The sequence below is a fragment of the Bombus flavifrons genome, chromosome 2 (genome assembly GCF_040668555.2).
Source record: "Bombus flavifrons isolate JBK064 chromosome 2, iyBomFlav1_principal, whole genome shotgun sequence".
In the NCBI taxonomy this organism is placed as follows: domain Eukaryota; kingdom Metazoa; phylum Arthropoda; class Insecta; order Hymenoptera; family Apidae; genus Bombus; species Bombus flavifrons.
The window spans coordinates 18,820,453-18,826,341 of record NC_138443.1 but is presented as its reverse complement, the minus strand read 5'-3'; positions in this window follow the sequence as shown (position 1 = coordinate 18,826,341).

Sequence of the window (5,889 nt, the reverse complement as noted above, 5' to 3'; positions counted from 1 at the left end):
CAAAGACATTACAGAACAGAAAAGTTATAAATATGTATAAATGAAATATAATACATATACGATATGAACACATAGCTATGATATAGCAATACCACTCTTTGATCGTTATACATGTAGTATCGGGAAAAGGGCCTAATAAACATCGAGTTAACCATGAACAATGTCGCGAGAGCCGAGGCGCCGTCGGGTCCATAAATGTGTCATCGGTCTTTTCAAGTGCATAGTTTCGTAGAAAAGAAGGCCTACGTGACCCTGGCCACGAGCGTTTGCGGAACACGCGTGTGGTGGGCCTAGGAAAAGACAAAGACAAAGGGAAGTGCAATCTGAGTTGAGAGGTCACGGAGTGTGAATCGGGAAGTCAAGGCGTGTGTGATAATGATACGTACGACGATGTTGTAATCGGTTTTTGTTACTGAGTATTGCTTATTAAACTACACTAAACCCTAATTAAATCATCATTACTTGTCCTTACTATAAGATCCATAAGTTACTACATACATCCTATTCGATGAATCATCGCAGGATATGTATCACGAGTCTCTTGGCACATTTATATGAAAAGTACTTAAGACAGTAGCGAACATTCCTTCACCGAACTACCACGTTCTCCGACATTGAGATAGACATAGACGAACACACACCGAAACGTAATAAACCCAAAAAGCCCCGAGAATGTCGTCGGTTGGCCCTCGCCAGTGACCCGAAGAATTAACGGAACCACGGACAATTTCAATAATCCCACCTACAAACGTAGCATACGAACAGCCCAACAATGGATACGATTCGACATGGCACAGGTTGATGTAAAAGGACGCTGCATGTTCGGCAGGGTTCCGATTACGTTCGCTGTAGATCGGTCCCGTAGAAATTCCCTGCGGAATTGCAGGTTCCCGAATGTCTACGCCTTTCTCTCGTAAGCCAGCGATACTCCGCCCCTCGATGACTGGCAAGGAAGCTAGAAATGGGGATGGTAAGGATAAAACCGGCCCATGGTGACATAGGATGGCAAAGGTAGCGGTGAATTTTCGTCGGACGTCGCGGACACGAGTTTCGATGTCGGTGGGACCTCGTCAAAGCGCTCTCGCGCGACATTACCGGAAATTGCGGGCACTGCCTTTCTCCAGTCGCCTGGATAGTCCAGTTGCGGCACGAAATGCATGAGTTTTGCGGCGAATTCGACAGCTTGTACGCATACACGTGCAAAGGTCCATGCATGTGCAGTTGGCGCCTGCAACTTATACAATTGTCGCAAAAATAGCCTGGCTCGATGTGTATACCGTGTCTGACTCGTGACTACATTAATTAAATATATGTTCTCTCCCTCTGTCTGTCTGTCTGTCGGTCTGTCTGTTTGTTTGTCCGCCTGCCTGTCTGTTTGTCCGTCTGTTTGTGTCTCTTTCTCTCTATGTCTCTCGAGCTTTCCTTCTAACCGGCCGAATGTTCTCCACCTTTGATTGTCCATAAAGTTCCCATTGTGGCGGACCGAGCTGTCTCTGACTCCGGAACCTCGTACCGCGCTGCGATGTTTGACGAATCCTTGTTGTTGGTTCGTTAAACACTGTGATCGTTCCTGGGATCGTAGTACTTGCGACCTAACGCACGATGTTTCGAGCACTCGTTGTTTCGTGTTTTGATTGGAAAATTATTTGCTACACTCGCTTTGATCTTAATGGTATTCGCATACAAAATAATTGGAAAGGTTTTCTAGAAACAGAATTTATAAGATAAAATTGCGTGGAAAAGATTAACTTTGCTTTTCTAATATTATTAGCAAAGTTTCAATCGATGATTATAATGGCTCCTGGAGAATTTTATTTTTTTTTTTTATATCTGCAAAATAAATATGAATTTGATAATAATCGAACTGTTTAACCAGAAAATATATTCGGTTATTTATATACACGACCTATAATATATAATGTATATTTGTAATAGATTTATAGGCCTTTTTGTCTAAAACACTCCGAGTTCACGATAACGTTAAATTTTTAACAAACCTGTACGAATTAATTATATTTCAAATAAAATTGAAAATATAATCAAAATAAACGCAGTTTTAATCGTTTCATTGAAAACGGATAATCGAAAATTAGACGCGAAGTTCAACAATCGCATATAGAGGAAATCAAAGTTCTAAAACTACGACAGCAAGACAAAAATACGTACTAAACGGTGCAATAACTTAATAAGTCAAAAGCAGAAACTATAATACGCACTTATAATGTGTTGATGGTAGAAAGGTTGGGATGTAACAGGAAATCTGGATCTCTGATAATAATCCCTTTATAGAATCTGTGTAATCGACGGCTACTTGCGATGCTAATTCCTTGTCCATCTGCTTCCTAATCGGATTTTCCGTTCGGCATGAGCGAGAAGTTTGAACCACACTGACTCATAGCCGACTGCGACGATCCAGCCTGCATTCCTGTTGAAATTGCTACCGTGCCTTTTTCTTGCCGCCTGTCTTCCCGAGGACACACCGGAATTGCATTTGTAATACTAGACGCTGACACCCTTTCACAATGGTCGGAGCGTCTTCCATTTCCTTTGGGATATTAACATCGGTTGGATGCATTATTAAATACTCGACGTCGTGAAGATCATCGCTTGAACGCGTGAATATATCGGCGACGTTGGTCTTTTAATTAAACGGAAATGAATATTGTATAAGTAGTGGGTCGCATGACTGTTTTAAATCATAGGTCTTTTCCCAGAGCAATTAGCTAGAAATAGGAAACAGGAAAATGAGCGATCCAAACGATATCACATTTGTCGAATGATATCTTTTGTGCATAGGGCAATTGCGTCTTTTTTAAAAATGGAAATAGATCGAATATTCTCGTCTTTCTACGTAAAAACATATCGTTTAAAGCGTTTAAGGCGCTCCGATTGTATTTTCTGTATTAGGTTGATGGTAGATTATTTCATCTCACTAGTACGAACACAGAAACAATTTTATATTTGACGAAGAGAACAATTTGTCTCTTCGTTTAAATCGTTTAAAACAATAATTAAATTCGAGTAGGATAAATAGTTCGTATTACTACGCTTGTAAAGACGTGGCTTCTACGACACCAAATAAATACGTCGGATAAATGAACACGTAATTACATCTAATTTAACGTAATCATGCTTAGATAATTTATGAAGAAAGAAGACCAATGTTTTATACACGAACATTGTCGTTATCGTTTTAACACGAACTAGCAAATAATTAATAACTGACAAGTTCCATTTTCCTCGAACATGGACCATTGAAATTTCATTTTTTGTCTGGAATTTTAAGAAGTGCCTGTCGACGATTCGTCAAAAGGGATCATCGTTATCCACCGCACCGGAATGAAATCCACAGCGTTGTATTAATTTCGTCGATTTTTCACGAGGGAAATCGCACGGTTATTTAGTTAGGCGCGCGTCGCTTGTACATACGCAAGATTAAAAGATTGACTGTCGACGCGAGCAATATCGTCGCGGATCGACGCTGATGTTTGGTTCGGCAAATCGTTCCGATGATAAAGCGTTGTAGATTCGACAGGCCAAAATTCCATGATCGATCGAAGCTTACTTTTCCACGGGGCGAAGCAGCGAGTGGCGTGGAAAAACCGGCGCAAGCATATACGCGTATATCGATTTGGTTCGCGCGCTCTTCCTCCTTCGACGTTTCCCACGTTTCTTCTTTATGCCTGGCCAAACGAGTATCGTTTTTACAGCGTCGACCATGGTAACGACCACGGTCCTCCAACGTTTATAGTAATCGTAATTCGACTTTTGCCATTTCTAGGTACTTGAACGCTGTGCGAGTGGTTTTCACGGAACGAATCCGCTCGATGGACAAGGAATGTCATAAAAACGAACGTTCCATAGACCGCGATGAAACACGTCTCTATTGTAATACTTTGCAATGCCACCCCCGCAACAAGCTCTTTATCGCTTCACATAACGAGCTCGTATTCTCATTACGTTCGGCGGGTGCCACCGATCCGTCCCCTCGTTCGATCCCTCGTAATCCTCGATGCGCATTTAGGCAGGCAATAACGAAGAACGATTACGTACTGCGACTCTTCTTTCCTGGTAAATGGCTAATTCTGTTTTTGATTTCAATGCTGGTAACAACTCTTTTTATTATGGAGTTGAGAGCTGCATTTATGAAGGTAATGTGAAGGGACAGTTACTCGCTTTGACCATTCTTTCTGGTTTTCTCAACGATGGCAACTTAAATCTCCATGAAAAGGTCATTTTTATTATTTCTATCTTTATTATATCTATCGTATCTATTGGATCTCATAGTTGCACAGAAATACACATTTGTTACATGCTGGACTCTTGTGTGTTTGTTTTGTTTGTGCGATAGTTGCCATAAGATACGAATATTCAGCGAGCGTTTAATGAATTACTAAATTGTTAAATTCAACTTTGTTTATAGAAATTCATCTGATGTTTTTATTTAATGTATCTTTGTCTTCAAAGATTAATGAAGTTTGCATGCATTAAATGTCGTTATTTCTATACTCAGAGGTAAGATCAGAATAGTTATTATTTTATCGAATGGATAAATCTATCACACCGTTCTGAGCCAAAAAAAAACCTTTATTGCACGCTCTTACAAAAACTAGGGATAAAAACAAAAAAGGCATCTTAAGCCTATCGATTAAATCTATCGATTGTAACTAGGATCATCCTCTAGTTACTATTTCTTATAACTAACGCATCTGCATATGGATGGCGAGCACGAATTCGCGTTGTCATTTTCAACATTAAAAGACGAAGAAAAGTTTGTTCTTGGATTTGAAATATCAAATAATACAAATATTAGAAAATTATTAACGGAAGTTAGAGGTAAAGAAGCGAAGAGATTCAATGCGATTGAAAATGATAAACGAAGATCTCGGACTCGTAATTACAGCGGATACGTGTGCCGTATTATCACGGAAAAAGCGCAATGACGTAATATGTATTTATAAATGGCACGATAGTAAAAGGATACGGTTAATGAAGTATAACCAAAATTAAAAAATTAAAACATTTACCTGACTCAAAGTCAAAGAAGATAGCATATTGTATCCTTACGAGAAATGTAAGAATAAAGAAAAGAGCGCTACCAAGCTGTTAATTCAAACGGAACAGAGTGAAAGCGAAAAAAGAACTGAATTTTATACATGTTCCGTTTGAAGTTATCGACGAGACGATCGTTTGAATAATCTTCTTGAAAAGATTTAATTCCTGAAATAATCTTTCAGAAGGATTTAATTCCTTGATCTATCAGGTCTGTAACTATGAAACCGGAATTTGCCTATAGATGGCCCTAGCTGATAATGTAGTTATCGCTAAACTGCGTCATTGATGCCAAAAGTCTTTGTTGACATCTCACAAACATTTTCGATTTAGAACAATACAAGTTTCATACTACAGCATGGTTTGTAATAGCGTTGAACATGTCAAATTTTGTGCCTAGAAACTACGATTTGCGGACAGCATTGATTTTCTGTTACCATTTGAAGAAAACTGCTGCAGAATCGCATCGAATGCTTGTCGAAGCTTACGGTGAGCATGCTCTTGGTAAATCACAGTGCTTTGAGTGGTTTAAAAAATTCAGAAGTGGCAATCTTGACGCGAGGAACGAAGAACGTGGAAGACCACCGAAAAAGACCACCGAGCTGTTAAGACCTGGTGAAACCGTTAATACTGAGCGCTACCGACAACAAATGATCGATTTGAATCAAGCTTTGCGTGAAAAACGACCAGAATATCAAAAAAGGCAACACAAAGTAATTTTGCTTCGTGATAATGCACCATCGCATACAGCAAAACCGGCAAAGGAAACGATCGAAGCGTTCAGTTGGGAAATACTTTCGCACGCGGCTTACTCACTAGACTTGGCTCCGTCCGATT